This window comes from Berghia stephanieae, chromosome 2 (assembly GCF_034508935.2).
Source record: "Berghia stephanieae isolate SIO BIC M18660-M18661 chromosome 2, UCSD_Bste_1.3, whole genome shotgun sequence".
In the NCBI taxonomy this organism is placed as follows: domain Eukaryota; kingdom Metazoa; phylum Mollusca; class Gastropoda; order Nudibranchia; family Aeolidiidae; genus Berghia; species Berghia stephanieae.
Window position 1 is genome coordinate 1,263,065 of NC_088361.1, and position 18,191 is coordinate 1,281,255.

Here is an 18,191-nt window from a genome sequence, read left to right on the forward strand (position 1 = left end):
AAATATCATCTCCCAAAACTAACTATACATTTGACTGTTTCCCTCCTAGCCAAGGACGCCTGCCTGGGTCAGGACAAAACTAAGTAACCTCATTCCAAGACTGACAGAAAGCAATTGGAAAACCGATACAGGGGGATAGAAGACACAACAAGTGCCTCCCTGTCTACTATGGAGGTCGGGAACCACACCCAAGAAGACACAGTAAGTGCCTCCCTGCCCCTATGGGAGGCCAGTTGTTTTGTTTTAAAGGGTTATACGGCGGTTGCAACACATTAAGTTATATCAGCGCCAGTAAAAAGGAAGAAAATGGGATAGTAAAAAGTTCTAGAATTACAATTAAAGCACCCAAGAAAAAGTAAAACATAGGGGAACTGGGAACAAATAGGGATCAGATGTAGATTCCAAGAGCATACCACCAATGTATTTAGTTTGAGATCACCCATAAGTCTCATCCGGACACAAGCACAAAATCCAACAAAGATGAATACACTAAAATGCTTACATTATACATTCAAAATAACAAATATAATAATACATAACAGAGAGATGATTTACTAGGAAAAAAATATCATCTCCCAAAACAATATCTATGCATTTGACTGTTTCCCTCCCAGCTAGGACTCCGGCCAGGGCCAGGACAAAACAAAGTAGTCTCATTCCAAGACAAGGACAGAAAGCATGTTGGGAAAAAGATATAAGGGGATAGAAGACACATAACCGCACCCAGAGCTTGATGCTTGAAATTGAATTTATTGTCACAGATATGAAGTTTTGTGGTTAATCAAATTGGTTATGGAGAAGAATATGAAAAAAGGCCGTATTTCTTATATATTAAATTCTAAATTCACGTTTCGGGGTCCGATTCATCCCGACATAATACCGTTTTGATAAGGTAGGTAGGTCATATATAATACAGGGAACTCCTCGACAAAACAGGAAGGTTTGGCAGGTCTGAATCTAGTCGAGCCTCATTAAGCGCACAGTCTTTCACAGATAACAATTTGGGACTGTTTTCCTCCCAGCCAATGACTCCGGCCAGGGGCAAGACAAATCAAGAAATCCCATTCCACGACAACAGACAACAAGCAACTCGGAAACACTGCAAGCGACCTCCTGTCCACCTGTCAGAAGACCCTACCCAGCCATCGTGTCAGATAGGGGCTGCCCCAGTTTGTCACAGACCCAGTTTTATTTTGTTTGTTTGTTTTTAAGGGTTTTATGACGCATGCAACACATATAGGTCATATCAGCGCCAGTAAAAAAGTAAAACGGGATAGTAAAAAAGTTCTAGAAATACAATTCAAGTATCAAAGAAAAAGTAAGTCAAAGGGGAACTGGTTCAGATAGGGAACAGGTGAAGATTCCAAGAGCATACCATCAATGTACTTAGTTTGAGATAACCTAAATGTTTCATCCTTACAAAAACACAGGTCCCCACAAAGAGGAACACACTCAAAAGTTTACAAATCATACTATATGTAAAACAAAAATAAAACAGTGCATAACGGAGAAATGATTTACAAAACAAAAATATTATGTCCCAACTGTTTCCCTCCCAGTCAGGTCCACCAAGGCCAGGAAAAAACCAAGTAATCTCATTCCTAGACAGAGACAGATTATTTTTTATTGTTTTTAAGGGTTTTACGGCACTTGCAACACATTAAGGTCATATCAGCGCCAGTAAAAAGGAAGAAAATGGGATAGTGAAAAGTTCTAGTTACAATCCAAGAATAAGGCAGACAAAGGGGAATTGGTTCAAACAGGGAACAAATGTAGATTCAAAGAGCACACTATCGGTGTACTTAGTTTGTTTGTTTTTGTTTTTAAGGGTTTTACGGCACTTGCAACTCATTAAGGTCATATCAGCGCCAGTAAAAAGGAAGAAAACGGGATAGTAAAAAGTTCTAGAATTACAGTTAAAGCACAAAAGAAAAGGCAAGACAAAGGGGAATAGGTTCAAATAGGGAACAGATGTAGATTCCAAGAGCACACAGTCAAAGTACTTAGTTTGAGATCACCTAAAAATCATATCCAGACACAAGCACATGTACCAACTAAGAGGAATACACTCAAATGTTTACCAATCATATAATATAATATGCAAACTAAACATAATACAATGCATAACAGAGAGATGATTTACAAGGAAAAAAATATCATCTCCCAAAAGAATAACTATATATTCGACTGTTTCCCTCCCAGCCCAGCAACTCCGGCAAGGATCATGACAAAACTAAGTAATCTCATACCAAGACAATGACAGGAAACAATTGGAAAATGGGCATGGGGGGATAGAAGATACAGCATGTACCTCCCTGCCCACTATGGGAGGTCAGGATCCCCACCCAGTACTTAGTTTGAGATCACCTAAATTCTCATCCAGACACAAGCACAGTACAGGTCCCCACTATGAGGAATACACTCAAATGTTTACAAATCATATATAACACATAAACAAAACATAATACAGTGCATAACAGAGAGATGATTTGTAAGGAAAAAAATATCATCTCTCAAAACAATAACTATGCATTTGACTGTTTCCCTCCCAGCCAGGACTCCGGCCAGAGCCAGGACAAAACCAAGTAATCACATTTCAAGACAAAGACAGAAAGCATGTTGGAAAACAGACATAGGAGGATAGAAGACACAGTATGGACCCCCTGTCCGCTATGGGAGGCCAGGATTCCCACCCAGACAGAGACAGAAAGCATATTGGAAAACAGAGATGGTGGATAGAAGACACAGTAAGTGCCTCACTATGGGAGGTCAGGAACCCCAACCAGACAGAGACAGAAAGCATATTGGAAAACAGAGATGGTGGATAGAAGACACAGTAAGTGCCTCACTATGGGAGGTCAGGAACCCCAACCAGACAGAGACAGAAAGCATATTGGAAAACAGAGATGGTGGATAGAAGACACAGTAAGTGCCTCACTATGGGAGGTCAGGAACCCCACCCAGACAGAGACAAAAAGCATATTGGAAAACAGAGATGGTGGATAGAAGACACAGTAAGTGCCTCACTATGGGAGGTCAGGAACCCCACCCAGCCACTCAGACAGACCCAGTTTGTCACAGGCTCCAGATTATCACAGTAGGCCTTAGATTATTTCTTTCCCTTCCTTTGTTAGACTTTTAAAATGTTTTTAAGGGTTTTACGGACGTGCCCTTACAGAGAGACGTCAACATAGCATTGCGCATGTGTCACTCTTATCAACTGAGGAAATCTATCAGTTGTTAAATGAGATATCACTTTCTTTTTAAGGGTTTCACGGCGCTTGCAACAAATTTAGTTTATATCAGCGCCAGTAATAAGGAAGTTGTTGTTAATGTTGTTAAGGGTTTTACGGCGCTTGCAACACATTTAGGTTATATCAGCGCCAGTAAAAAGGAAGAAAATGGGATAGTAAAAAGTTCTAGAATTACAATTAAAGCACCCAAGAGAAAGGAAGACAAAGGGGAACTGGGAACAAATAGGGATCAGATGCAGATTCCAAGAGCAAACCATCAATGTTCTTTGTTTGAGATCACCTATAAGTCTCATCCGGACACAAGCACAAAATCCAACAAAGAGGAATACACTCAAATGCTTACATTATACATTAAAAATAACAAACATAATAATACATAACAGAGAGATGATTTACAAGGAAAAAAATATCATCTCCCAAAACAATAACTATGCATTTGACTGTTTCCCTCCCAGCCAAGGAATTCCAGCCAGGGTCAGGACAAAACCAAGTAATCTCACTCCAAGACAACGACAGAAAACAATTGGAAAACGGGTATGGTGGGATAGAAGACACAGCATGTACCTCCCTGCCCACTAGTAATAAGGAAGAAAATGGGATAATAATAATAACCAGTTCTAGAATTACAATTAGAGCACCCCAGAAAAAGTAAGACAAAGGGGAACTAGGAACAAAGAGGGATCAAATATAGATTCCAAGAAGATACAACCCTACTTAGTTTGAGATCACTTGTAAGTCTCATCCGGACACAAGCACAAGATCCAACATAGAGGAATACACTCAAATGTTTACATTATACATTGAAAATAACAGATATATTAATACATAACAGAAAAATGATTTATAAGGAAAAAAACATCATCTCCCAAAACTAACTAAACATTTGACAGTTTCCCTCTCATCCAGGGCATCTGGTCAGGCCCAGGACAAAACCAAGTAATCTCATTCCAAGACAAAGACAAAAAGTAAGTTGGAAAACAGATATAGGGGGATAGAAGACGCAGTAAGTACCTCCCTGCCCACTATGGGAAGTCAGGAACCCCACCCAGGCAAAAGATCCCACTAAGAGGAATACACTCAAATGCTTACATTATACATTCAAAATAATATAACAGAGATGATTTGCAAGGGGAAAAAATATCATCTCCCCAAACAATAACTATGCATATTTGACTATTTCCCTCCCAGCCAAGCACTACGGCCAGGGCAATACCAAGTAATCTCATTCCAAGACAAAGACAGAAAGCAAATTGGAAAACAAATAAACGGGGATAGAAGAAACAGTAAGTGCCACCCTGCCCACTATGGGAGTCTAGGAACCCACCCCGAGAGGACATCTGATGGGTCGGAAAAGGAAAACCTCCATCTGATAAGGGAGAGGGGGTTATTCCCACCACATTTTGTTTGTTTGTTTTTAAGGGTTTTACGGCGCTTGCAACACATTAAAGTCATATCAGCGCCAGTAAAAAGGAAGAAAATGGGATAGTAAAAAGTTCTAGAATTACAATTTAAGCACCCAAGTAAAGGGAAGACAAAGGGGAATTGGTTAAAATAGGAAACAGATGTAGATTCCAAGAGCACAATATCAAAATACTTAGTTTGAGATCACCTTAAAGTCTCATCCAGACACAAGCACAGGTCCCAACTAAGAGGAACACACTCAAATGTTTACAAACCATATAATATAATAAGTAAACTACACATAATACAATGCATAACAGAGAGATGATTTACAAGGAAAAAAATATCATCTCCCAAAACTATAACTATACATTCGACTGTTTCCTTCCGGCCAAGAACTCCAGCCAGGGTCAGGACAAGACTAAGTAATCTCATTCCAAGACAACGACATAAAGCAATTGGAAAACAGATATAGGGGTATAGAAGACACAGCAAGTACCTCCCTGCCTACTTTGGGAGGTCAGGAGGGAGGGGGGGGGGGGGGCTGCAAAGAATGAGTATTCCTGAGTTTTTATTGGTTTTTACAGCGCAACTGACACTTTTGTTTTAATGTTTTTTAACTAACGACAATTAATATGACATGACCAAAAAGTCCCATCCAAGCACAAGCAAATGAAATGGTCCCATTATGAAGGATACACTAAAATATTTGCAAAGTATAGATTCAAAACAAAAAAACGCAAAATAGAATCAGAGATATGATTTACAAGGTAAAATTATCATCTCTCAAAAAAGTAACTGTACCTTGACTAAATAATAAAATCACCCTCTGAGGTTAAAGATGATAAAGTGTTTGGACCTATTTTTTATTTTAGTTGAACCTTTCATGTTTGTTTGTTTGTTATTCCTTATTTTTAAAAAAATATGAGGATAATATGAAATTAAATCTCGCCTGAATAACAAAAAAACAGAGCAATCATGACCAATAATAATGACAATGTAACACATTTAAACCTAAAGGTTAAGCCTTAAACATTATTATAATAACCAAGTAAAAACAGGAAATGGAATAGTAAAAAAGTACCCCTGAATAAATTTAAATCACAAAAAAAAAGGTAACGACTAGGAATGAGAACAAGAAGGACATCAATGGATTCAGAGCACCACAACATTAGGAATATATAAGTGATGCATCCGACACAACACACCAAACCATCATAGTACCAACAGTCAAGCCATTACATTAAAATAAATATAAACTCAACAAGAGATGATTGTAAAAAAAAATCATCATAATCAAAACATGCATTTAACTGTTTCCCTGCCCAGCTAGATTCTAAAAATCAATAAAAAGGACAGATATAGGGACCAATGAACGTAATAATTGACGTATGGGAACCATTTTACCTGTTTTTTATTTTGTTGTTTGTTTTTAAGGGTTTTACGGCGCTTGCAACACATTTAGGTTATATCAGCGCCAGTAAAAAGAAGAAAATGGGATAGTAAAAAGTTCTAGAATTACAATTAGAACACCCAAAAAAAGTAAGACAAGGGGAACTGGAACAAATAGGGATCAGATGTAGATTCCAAGAGCAACCACCAATGTACTTAGTTTGAGAATCACTAAAGTCTCATCCAGGACACAACACAAAATCCAACAAAGAGGAAACACTCAAATGCTTACATTATACATTCAAAATAAATATAATAATACATAACAGAGAGATGATCTACAAGGAAAAAAAATATCTCCCAAAACAACAAACATGCATTTGACTGTTTCCCTCCCAGTCCCAGCTAGGACTCCGGCCAGGCGGCACAAGAATCTCATTCCAAGACAAAGGGAACAGATATAAGGGGATAGAAGACACAGTAATGTACCTCCCTGCCCCTATGGGGGGTTTCCCTGGATACCATCATGATATTGGATGAAACCACAACAATTTGGGTTACCAGACATTATGAATGAGGAAACGTTTGTATAACCCTTTCCATCAAAGGTAACTCAATGCATGGTTTTAATCAATTATCAACTCAAACAAACTTCACTGTGCAAATACAAGTAATTCATATAAAAAAACACACTTTAAATATATATATGATAAAGGCACATAAATTCATACATGTTCCACCCCCCCCCCCCCCCCCCCCTCCCTAGAACAGTAAAAAATATCACTGGTCATACAAACTGTGACCTATTAATTAATTTGGTCCTTTTTTATTCTATTAAATTAAATATTTACAAGGTTTTCAGCGATAAAAGCAGCATTAATTAAATACAAACACAGGAGAAAAATGCCAACAATGATCTATTTTACTAGCAATCCAGTTACCTATAAATAAATATTAGTAGCATAACTTTGACTGTGTAGGGGGATAAAAGCCAGTGTAACAGTCAAAATGCTCCAACCAGAAAATTGAATTCAAAGTTTTAATTATTATTTGATATGAGTTAAAACTGATGTCGATGAGGAAAGAGACCTTAGTTTATAAGTTTTTTAAAAAGTTGAATTTCCTATTTCTGAACATTTTACTGTAAATTAAATTCTCTTCAGGGAATCCCAATAGCTTAGTTCAAAGAGCCAATCCTGTGTGAATCTGAGATCCGTTCTCCAGCAAAAAAAAAAGGTAATATTGTAACTTCTTTTCTCATGACACAAAATTAGTTTTTATATTATTTTTTTTTAGGGTGAGGGGGGGGGGGGATAAAAAAAAAGTTCTATTTTATAATTAGTTGTAAATCATAAGGCAAGAGTAGGCAGCACATATTATTTTAAACTGCTATCATCTATTAGGTTAGAATGTATAAACTAAAATAAAGTTTAACAGACATTTGTTTGTTTCGATTTTACGGGTTTTACGGCGCTTGCGAAACATTTAGTCATATCAGCGCCAGTCAAAAGGAAGAAAATAGGAAAGTAAAAAGTTTTAGAATTACAATTAAAGCACCCAAGGAAAAGAAAGACAAAGGGGAATTAGTTTAGTTTAATTAAGTAGTGTAATTAGTTCAAATAGGGAACAGATGTAAATTCTCTATCAGTGTACTTAGTTTGAGATTACCTAAAAGTCTCACCCAGACACCAGCACAAGATCCAACTAAGAGGAATATAATCAAGTGTCTACAAATCAGTAGACATGTTAAATATAAAAAAAAAAGCCAGTACATTAAAAGAGAGATGATTTACAAGGAAAAAAATATCACCTCCAAAAACTATAACTATACATTCAATTGCTTTCCTCCCAGCCAAGGACTCGTTGTTGTTTGTTTGTTTTTAAGGGTTTTACGGCGCTTGCAACACAGAAATGGGATAGTTTGTTTTTGTTTTTTAAGGGTTTTAAGTTATTTAGGTTATATCAGCACCAGTAAAAAGGTAGAAAATGGGATAGTCCGAAGTTCTAGAAATACAATTAAAGCACCCAAGAGAAAGTATGGCAAAGGGGAATTGGGAACAAATAGGGATCAGATATAGATTCCAAGAGCATACCATCAATGTACTTAGTCTGATATAACCTATAAGTCTCACCCAGACACAAGCACAAGATCCAACAAAGAGGAATACACTCAAATGCTTACATTCATTACATTCAAAATAACAAGTATAATAATACATAACAAAGATGATTTACAAGGAAAAAAATATCATCTCCCAAAACAATAACTATGCATTTGACTGTTTCCCTCCCAGCCAAGGACTCTGGCTAGGGTCGGGTCAAAACCAAGCAATCTCATACCAAGACAAAGAGAGAAAGCATGTTGGAAAACAGATATATAGGGGGATAGAAGACATGTTAAGTACCTCCCTGCCCGATGTGGAGGTAGGGAACCCCACCCACAAAATGGGATAGTAAAAAGTTCTAGAATTACAATTAAAGCACCCAAGAAAAAATAAGACATAGGGGAACTGGGATCAAACAGGGATCGTTTTGTTTTGTTTTTGTTTTTAAGGGTTTTACGGCGCTTGCAACAATTTAGGTTATATCAGCGCCAGTAAAAAGGAAGAAAATGGGATAGTAAAAAGTTCTGGAATTACAGTGAAAGCACCCAAGTAAGACAAAAGGGTAACTAGGAACAAATAGGGATCAGATGTAGAATCCAAGAGCATACCACCAATGTACTTAGTTTTGAGATCACCTATAAGTCTCATCCCGACACAAGCACAAAATCCAACAAGAGGAATACACTCAAATGCTTACATTATACATAAAAAATAAATATAATACATAACAGAGAGATGATTTACAAGGAAAAAAATATCATCTCCCAAAACAATAACTATGCATTTGACTGTTTCCCTCCCAGCCAGGACTCCGAACAGGGCCAAGTAATCTCATTCCAAGACAAAGACAGAAAGCACGTTGGAAAATAGATATAAGGGGATAGAAGACACATTATGTACCTCCCTGCCCACTATGGGAGGTCAGGATCCCCACCCAGAAATAGGGATCAGATGTAGATTCCAAGAGCATACACCAGTGTACTTAGTTTGAGATTACCTATAAGTCTCATCCGTACACAAGCACAAAATCCAACAAAGAGGAATGCACTCAGATGCTTACACTATACAATCAAAATAACAAATATAATAATACATAACAGAGAGATGATTTACAAGGAAAAAAAAATATCTCCCAAAACAATAACTATGCATTTGAGTGTTTCCCTCCCAGCTAGTACTCCGGACAGGGCCAGGACAACACCAAGTAATCTCCTCATTCCAAGACAAAGACAGAAAGCATGTTGGAAAACATAAAGGGGCATAGAAGACATAACAAATACCTCTCTGCCCACTGTGGGAGGTAGGAACCGCACCCAGATAACATATTGAAGTAGTTTTTCCAGGCAATAACAAAATCTCACAAAAAGAATTACTGAATAACTTTTTACAAAAAAATAAAATCAATAAATTAATGATAATTTATTTTTAATGGTTCAATCAGTTTTAAACATATTTTGTAAACGAAAAAAGGTATAAAAACCCTTAAAATGATAACGTTTGTGGTGTCATTAAATAATAAACAAAAATGGCACAATAAAACAGATATAATATACAGTGGGATTTTAATAAAGCCAACACTAGAAAGATCGGTTAACTATAAGAAAGGTTGGCTTTATCCATTATCAACGGAACACAATTAAAGAACAGACAATTTGGGACCAACAATAGGTGTTGACCAAGGACTACTAGAATGTGTAGGTAGTCTTTGGTGTTGACTTAAAGCAGAAGTTGACGTTAAGAGTGTTGACTTTATGCAGATTCCAATATACCGTCAACCGGGGTTACTAAGGCCATGTGGAGGGTTACTAAGGCCATGTGGAGGGTTACTTAGGCCATCCGAGGTTACTTAGGCCACTAAGTAGAATAAAAAAGGTTGCTATTTAAAAAATTAAATTCATGAGTGTATATTAGATCTATTGAGTTCTAATTATTTAAAAGATAAAAGATACATGTAATTTATCTTTTAAAATAAGCAATCTTGTTTTCAGTAAGTGGCCTAAGTTACCAGGTGGCCTAAGTTACCCCGAGTGGCTAAGTAGCCCCAGTTGACGGTATGTAAATTCTATATCTCCCATAAAAAAGAAACATCTGTATGACTGTTACCTTTAAATAAACTCAAACCAGAGTCTAGATAAAACCAAATCGTATCATTGCAGAACAAGAACATACATATGGAGGTGATAACAGATTACAAGGATAGAAAAGTCTTGCTGTCAGCTTGGGACATATTGTTAAGTACTTTCAACACCAGAGGTGGATATTGCGCTGCATAAAAACAATTAAAAAGAGACAATTCGAGGACAAGTTTATCTTCACCAAACACTCATATACAAGAATGGAAGATTTTTAAAAATTGCTACATTAAAGATAGTCACATAAAATGTGCAGTTCGAATAATTAAATAAATCAATAATTATGATTATGAAGGGGAACAAAAATAGCTGAGACCAAAAAGGCATAAAAGCAACAACATTTTTCTCTCATTCTCAATGTCTGTTCTGTCATTGACATTAACCATTCTATATAATTAATGTGATAAATATTATCCAAAAAAATTCCAAGTACAGCATTTTACAAAATTCACGTCAATAAAGTGCATGCATATATATATTTCACGGTGAAATCTTTAAAATATGGATAAATGTATTATTTTAAAAATATTTTGTTTATAAAAAATATGCATATTGTACAGTGGAGATAGATATGAATTTCATCTGAAAACTCGATAGAATTTTGTTATCTACTCCCCCCCCCCCCCCCCCCCCCAACCAACATATTTTTAAAAATAATTTTTTAATCATTTTTCCACCAACTTAAAAAATACAAAAATAGGTTAAAACATTATCTAAACCAAGATATTAGGGAGCAGGCACTTGTGTAAAATAAAAATCTGAAAATGTATTACAAAATACTCACAGAGAAAGCAGCGAAAGAAGAAAAATACTAGTAAAAAAAATCAGCCGAGTATAGGAGAATTCATCAAAATATTCTTTATGTGCTTTCAAGACTATGCTCAATGAAACATCGTATACGAACAATACAATGGAGACGCTGTCACTTTTACTAAAATCTGCCTCGAGACAGGCTGATTGTTTTGGGATGGATTTTTTCTTGTATTTTTCTAACTTGCTTTATCTAGCACTGTTTCATACATACTTTTTCAGATCTTCACCCTGATATTGTACAGACTGACATTTATTTAAAGCCTGTTGCCTAAAACTGTGCTCTGTCTAACCAGATGTATAATGATAAAAACTATAATTTGAAAGAAATCTAATCTTGCCTTGAAGGTTGTTGCTGGTATTGAGTTCTACATATATTTTAAGATATAAAAATTGGTGTAATGATAATCGAACTACTGTCTGCCAGGAAACAATGAGTCGTAAGATGGAGGTAGTTCAGCTACTGATGGTGCTGATGGTTGAACGGGATTGTGCATGATTTGATCACGAGTTGTCAGATTATGCGTCTCAGGTTGAGCAGTGGAGGGAACAAATGGGACAGGCTGGGCTGCAGGAGTCGCAGAGGAGGCTGATGAAAAAAATTGACGGTTAGAATGGGGAATTTAATAATACTATTATAGATGACTTTGGTTCAAGAATGTGGCAACTATAGGGACATTAAGTTAATGAGCCATACAATGAAGATATGGGAAAGAGTAACCGATAAGAGGATTAGAAAAGATGACATAAGTAAAGAACAGTTTGGATTTGTCACTAGTAAAAGTACAACGGATGCTATTTTTGCCCTAAAAGTAACAGCAGAGAAGTATAGAGAAAAGCAAAGAGAGTTACATTGCGTGTTCATTAATCGGGAGAAAGCGTATGATAGGGTACCAAGAGAAGAAATGTGATACTGCCTAAGAGCAAAGGGGGTAACAGAGAAATATATCAAAGTCATCCAAGATATGTACAAAGGAAGCAAAACAGTGGTAAGGACAGCTGATGGCACAACTGATCCATTTAATGTAAGAGTTGGATTACATCAGGGCTCTCAGCCAACTGCTGTTTGCAATAGTAATGGATGTTATTATAGACCCCATTCGGCGAGAGGCACCATGGAACATGACCTATGCAGATGATGTAGTACTTCTGAAGATACAAAAGCTGAGGTGGAAAAGAAACTGGAGGGTTGGAGTTGGAGACCGGTGTTGATTAAGGGTAAGCAGATCGAAGACAGAGTATTTGTGCATCGGACAACAAAGAGCAGAACTACCAATAAAGATAGGAGAAGGGGATGTGCCAGAGACAAACCAATTCAAATACTTAGGAACAACTGTTCAAGGAGATGGGGGCAACGAGATGGAGGATACAGAATGCAGCCTGGAATAATTGGAGGAGGGTAACTCGAGTTATGTGCGGCAAACGAATATCCACAAAGCTGAAGAGGAAAATTTATACAACAGTTGTACGACCAGCAATGTTATATGGACTAGAGACAGCAGTTGCAACAAAGAAACAAGATAAAGTTGAGGTCGGTGAAATGAGGATGTTGAGATGGTCACTTGGCTGGACAAGAAAAGATAAAGTGAGAAATGAATGAATTCGAAGGTTGACTGAAGTAAAGAATGTATCAATAAAGATGAGAGAAGATAGATTGAAATGGTTCAGACATGTAAAGAGACGAGACAGGGAGTAAGTGTGAAGGAAAGTATTGGACTTACAAATAGCGGGAAAGAGGAAAAAGGGACACCCAAAGACTAGATGGTGGGATAAGGTAAAGGATGATATGAAGGAACTGGGCCTGGAGGAAGTTTTTGTTTTTGTTTTTAAGGGTGCTTGCAACACATTAAGGTCATATCAGTGCCAGTAAAAAGGAAGAAAATGGGATAGTAAAAAGTTCTAGAATTACAATTAAAGCACAAAAGAAAAGGTAAGACAAAGGGGAATTGGTTCAAATAGGAACAGATGTAGATTCCAAGAGCACACCGCCAAAGTACTTAGTTTGAGATCACCTAAAAGTCTCATCCAGACACAAGCACAGGTTTCAACTAAGAGGAATACACTCAAATGTTTACCAATCATATAATATAACATGTAAACTAAACATAATGCAATGCATAACAGAGAGATGATTTACAAGGAAAAAAAATATCATCTCCCAAAACCATAACCACATATACGACTGTCTCCCTCCCAGCCAAGGAACTCAGGCAAGGATCAGGACAAAACCAAGTAATCTCATTCCAAGACAATGACAGGAAACAATCGGAAAACAGGTATGAGGGAATAGAAGACACAGCATGTACCTCCCTGCCCACTATGGGAGGTCAGGATCCCCACCCAGGGCCTGGAGGTAGCTGATGCGCTGAACCGAGATGCATGGAGATGTGGCATTCATAATGGCAACCCTGAAAAATGAGGGATAAGCTGAAAGAAGAAGAAGATGACTGGTTGCAAATTGTGTATCAATGGATTTGATTGCAAACCACTCAAATCCAAAAATCGTTTTTTAAAATAATATTTCAAGATCTCTTTAACCAATGGTGCATCGTTTCTAAATAATATTTCAAGATCTCTTTAACCAATGGTGCATCGTTTCTAAATAATATTTCAAGATCTCTTTAACCAATGGTGCATCGTTTCTAAATAATATTTCAAGATCTCTTTAACCAATGGTGCATCGTTTCTAAATAATATTTCAAGATCTCTTTAACCAATGGTGCATCGTTTCTAAATAATATTTCAAGATCTCTTTAACCAATGGTGCATCGTTTCTAAATAATATTTCAAGATCTCTAACCAATGGTGCATCGTTTCTAAATAATATTTCAAGATCTCTTTAACCAATGGTGCATCGTTTCTAAAAAATATTTCAAGATCTCTTTAACCAATGGTGCATCGTTTCTAAATAATATTTCAAGATCTCTTTAACCAATGGTGCATCGTTTCTAAATAATATTTCAAGATCTCTTTAACCAATGGTGCATCGTTTCTAAATAATATTTCAAGATCTCTTTAACCAATGGTGCATCGTTTCTAAATAATATTTCAAGATCTCTTTAACCAATGGTGCATCGTTTCTAAATAATATTTCAAGATCTCTTTAACCAATGGTGCATCGTTTCTAAATAATATTTCAAGATCTCTTTAACCAATGGTGCATCGTTTCTAAATAATATTTCAAGATCTCTTTAACCAATGGTGCATCGTTTCTAAATAATATTTCAAGATCTCTTTAACCAATGGTGCATCGTTTCTAAATAATATTTCAAGATCTCTTTAACCAATGGTGCATCGTTTCTAAATAATATTTCAAGATCTCTTTAACCAATGGTGCATCGTTTCTAAATAATATTTCAAGATCTCTTTAACCAATGGTGCATCGTTTCTAAATAATATTTCAAGATCTCTTTAACCAATGGTGCATCGTTTTTTAAAATAATATTTCAAGATCTCTTTAACCAATGGTGCATCGTTTCTATCAACAGTGAGTAAAATCTTTGAAGAACAGCTTTTCACAATCAAGGAATGTGCCGTTTTTGCATTCTCTGCCTCAGCCCTCTCGCTCCTTTCAGTCTTTTACAACTAAGGCTTGTGCAGATCAAATTTAGCATATACAGTTCGGGTTGTTGTTTTCTATTTCATCTTATTGATTTATCCTAAGCAAGGAACTGATTTCTGACCAAAATTTGACTTTTCCTACCAAGGCTTCAAAATCCAACCACAATATGATTTCTTGACTTTGGTGAACACCTTACAGGATGATTAAGGTTCTTAAATGGAACTTTTAAGTTTAACTTATAAAAGGAGCGAGAATATTGATGGCAGCAAAGACTCAAAATATAGGAAATTACTTTATGTATTAAGGGGTAATATTTGCAGCAAAAAGGAATAAAATGGCTATCTTAATAGAAATAAATATTATGGAATTATCATTTTTTCCAGTCGACAGCCTAGAGAAAGCAAAATCTAATTTCAGTTGGGCATGGTTCAGTGGATTCTTATAGTCAGGGGCATCCAGAAAGCGAAATCCAAGGAAATAAAAAAATGGAGTACTTAATTGCAAGAAAACTGAAGATAAGCTGAAATTGTGGATTTCTGCTGATTGGTAGAGCTCTATTACACTACACTCCGCTTAAGATAAACTGAGTTAGGATAAACTGTTGCTTAGAATAAACTGAGACTGGTCCCAATATTTCTGCTCTATATCATTAGCAATTGATCTCTATAGAAGTTGTCTTTTTTTTTTCTTCTTCTTCTTCTTGCTTTAAAATTTGTATATTGTTCACTTATTTATTGTAATATATTATTGCTCTTTCATTCAAGAGTTATATGAATAAGTATGTACAAATTGCACCAGCATCACAACAAATCTTCGCATTTTTGGAATGCATAATTTGTGGCATAATTTCACTTATGCTGGCATTTTTGTGGCATAATTTGTGGGAGGAATGGCATTTTCCTGGAGGGACAGATTGTGTTCCCTCTGCAAAGTTAGCATCATGTAGTCATTGTGGATTAAACAAATGTTTGTGCCGCTGAAGGGTTGTGCCCCTTGAGTTTTGGATAAGACAAACCTAGGTTAGAATATTTTTTTTCTGGTCGCCTGGAGTTTATCCTAAGCACACTGCAGTGTGTCACTTAAAAGAGTCAGTTCAGGAGAATGAAAGTAGCTCTTTAAACTCAATAAAATCAAAGAGAAAATTAAATGATACCAGTTTGACATAGTCACATAGGCCCCATTACCTGCTCTTTTCATTCTGGACTTGTAGCAGTAGTAAATCCCAAGCAATACGAGAAATATCACCAGGAAAAGTAATATAAAAACATAGGCCTTCATCTTATTGATATGTAATCTTTGATAAAGTCTTTTTTCTCTAATGTTATGGTAGTCTTTGGCATCCGTCTCATTAATTGGCAGTCTTTATCTGAAACCAAAGGGATTACAATGAATAAACAAAAAAATATAAATAAAAAATAAATAAATAAAACCAAAAATGACTCACCTCCTCAAATCGTCATCAAGTCATAATGGACTGGATGTTAAAAGGGGAATTTATAATGAATAATATGAAACTTGGGTGTAAGCTTATATTTTATAAATACAGTCTATGCCGCGTTTCAGCAGTTATCGGGAGTAGGCTTAGGCGTGCTTAATGCCGAAGTGTGCTTGAGTTCGAAGTAAACACAATCCAAAATTTCCATGAATTAAATTTCATGAATCATTTTCCTTTTACGGTTTGTTCCTGTAAGTGCAAGCGCGTTTGTGTATGTGTGTGAGTGTGTTTGTGTATCTGTGCATGTGTCTGCCTTTCTGTCCCTTACTCACCTTCCAATTAATTGATCTATGATTTTGTCTTTCTCATAAACAAAAGCGGGTTTAGACTACCTACCTGTTGATAGTTATTAAAATGGTAATTTTGATTTGCATTAATTTTATGTAATTATCAATAATCAAAATATTTTTAAAACAAACAAGCCATACTGCCATGGGAGACTATTCAGACAGTCTGAATAATCTGTTGATTGCACATTTGCATTGGAATTTGAGTCTGAATAGCCACAGAAAACTTCAGAATCGAGTCTTAATAGTCGCAGCCAAATTCACACTGCCACGGCATACTATTCAGTCCAAATAGTATATTGATTGCACATCTGCATTGGAATTTGAGTCCGGATAGCCACGGGGGACTATTCTGACTTGAGTTCGAATAGCTCCAGCCATTTATCAATTTCTTCTTCTTGCTGTTTTTTTTTTTATGATTTTATTATTTTCTTCACTTTTTCTTTTATTAATGGTGTTTATTAATTTGTCATTATCAATGTCATTTTTACCATGTTTTAGCATTGTTATGTCACAACAGTAAACAAAGTCAATGCCATCAGTGCAGAATTTTGTGAGCGATACCAAGCAGGTAACACAAGTTATCGCTCTAACAGAGCGTCACCCTAATGCCTGCTGTTTTGTAAAGCATGTCAAACCAGACTTTTCTATTTCTGAAGAACAATTATTTCAGGCAGATAGCAATCCTAATTTATTCGTATTAAAAGAGTTCAGAACTCTTGACACTTGTATCTTTTTGGCATCACTCTCTCTCCCTCTCTCTCTCTCTCTCTCTCTCTCTCTCTCTCTCTCTCTCTCTCTCTCTCTCTCTCTCTCTCTCTCTCTCTCTCGACTCTCACGTTCCAATCATATTAATTAATAATATTAGAATCCTCTCTCCACAGGATCAACTTTGTTGATGAGAACCACTAACCCCAATCAAAATGAATTTATAAAACTAAAACATAATGAAAAACATGACCTTAGATTTTAGATCAATGAATCCACTTCTTATACTTATAGTTGATTGAGTCAGTGATTTTATTTTCACAACCACAGCAGTCTACTCTAAAATTAAACAGACGTCTAGAGTCTAGAGTATCTATCTAGACGTCTAGATAGATTAGATTGATAGGTCTTGGTCAATATCTATTTTTTTCTTTGATGGCTTCATTGACATAAAACTAAGCGACTGATTTAAAGTTATAGCCAATAGGTCTAGATTCTAGCCACTTACGGTTCGGTCGCAATACGAATTAGGAAATAATCAGAACAGCGATCATGACAGTTCGGTTTGCCCAGGCATAAGGAAATAATTCAGAGTTCAGTCAGAGTGATCAGTAATCAGCTGGTGTAAACATTGCAGTCAGAGCAGTACATTCAATGATTGCCACGTTATTTTGTATTCCATGCTATATTATCAAATAACAAATGGAAGAAATTACGGAGCAGGCAGCTGAATAAGATAAAGAACTGAACACGTCTGTATGAAAGGTGCCAGACAAAGCAAGAAAGATAAATACAAGAAGAAAAAAACCCATCCCAATAAATCAGTCGACTAACCGGTAATCAGAAGGTCTGAGGTTCGATCCCAAGTCGAGGTCGACTGATTTTTTTGGGATTATATTTTGTCTTGTATTTTTCTTGTTTTGTTTTCTGTTCATGTTACCAACAAACTAGAGGTGCCTAAATGAACCCAATCAGATGGAGAGAAAGATAAAGTGTGTAAAAGTGACTCATATTATAGTGGCGGTAAGACGGTTAGAATTTTGGG

The 18,191-nt window shown here is 36.3% G+C and overlaps 1 long non-coding RNA gene across 2 annotated transcripts; it reads right to left on the reverse strand.

Moving 5' to 3' along the window:
* Nucleotides 1-7,920: 7,920 nt before the first annotated feature.
* LOC144964143 (uncharacterized) lies at nucleotides 7,921-17,814 on the reverse strand. 2 transcript variants are annotated; one of them, XR_013643762.1, is made up of 3 exons: nucleotides 17,655-17,814; nucleotides 15,841-16,022; nucleotides 7,921-11,683 (listed from the first exon to the last, which is right to left on the reverse strand). It is a non-coding gene; the product is annotated as an uncharacterized LOC144964143 (long non-coding RNA). The 2 variants fall into 2 exon arrangements; XR_013643763.1 differs by lacking the exon at nucleotides 17,655-17,814 and adding an exon at nucleotides 17,400-17,595.
* Between the last annotated feature and the right edge of the window lie 377 nt (nucleotides 17,815-18,191).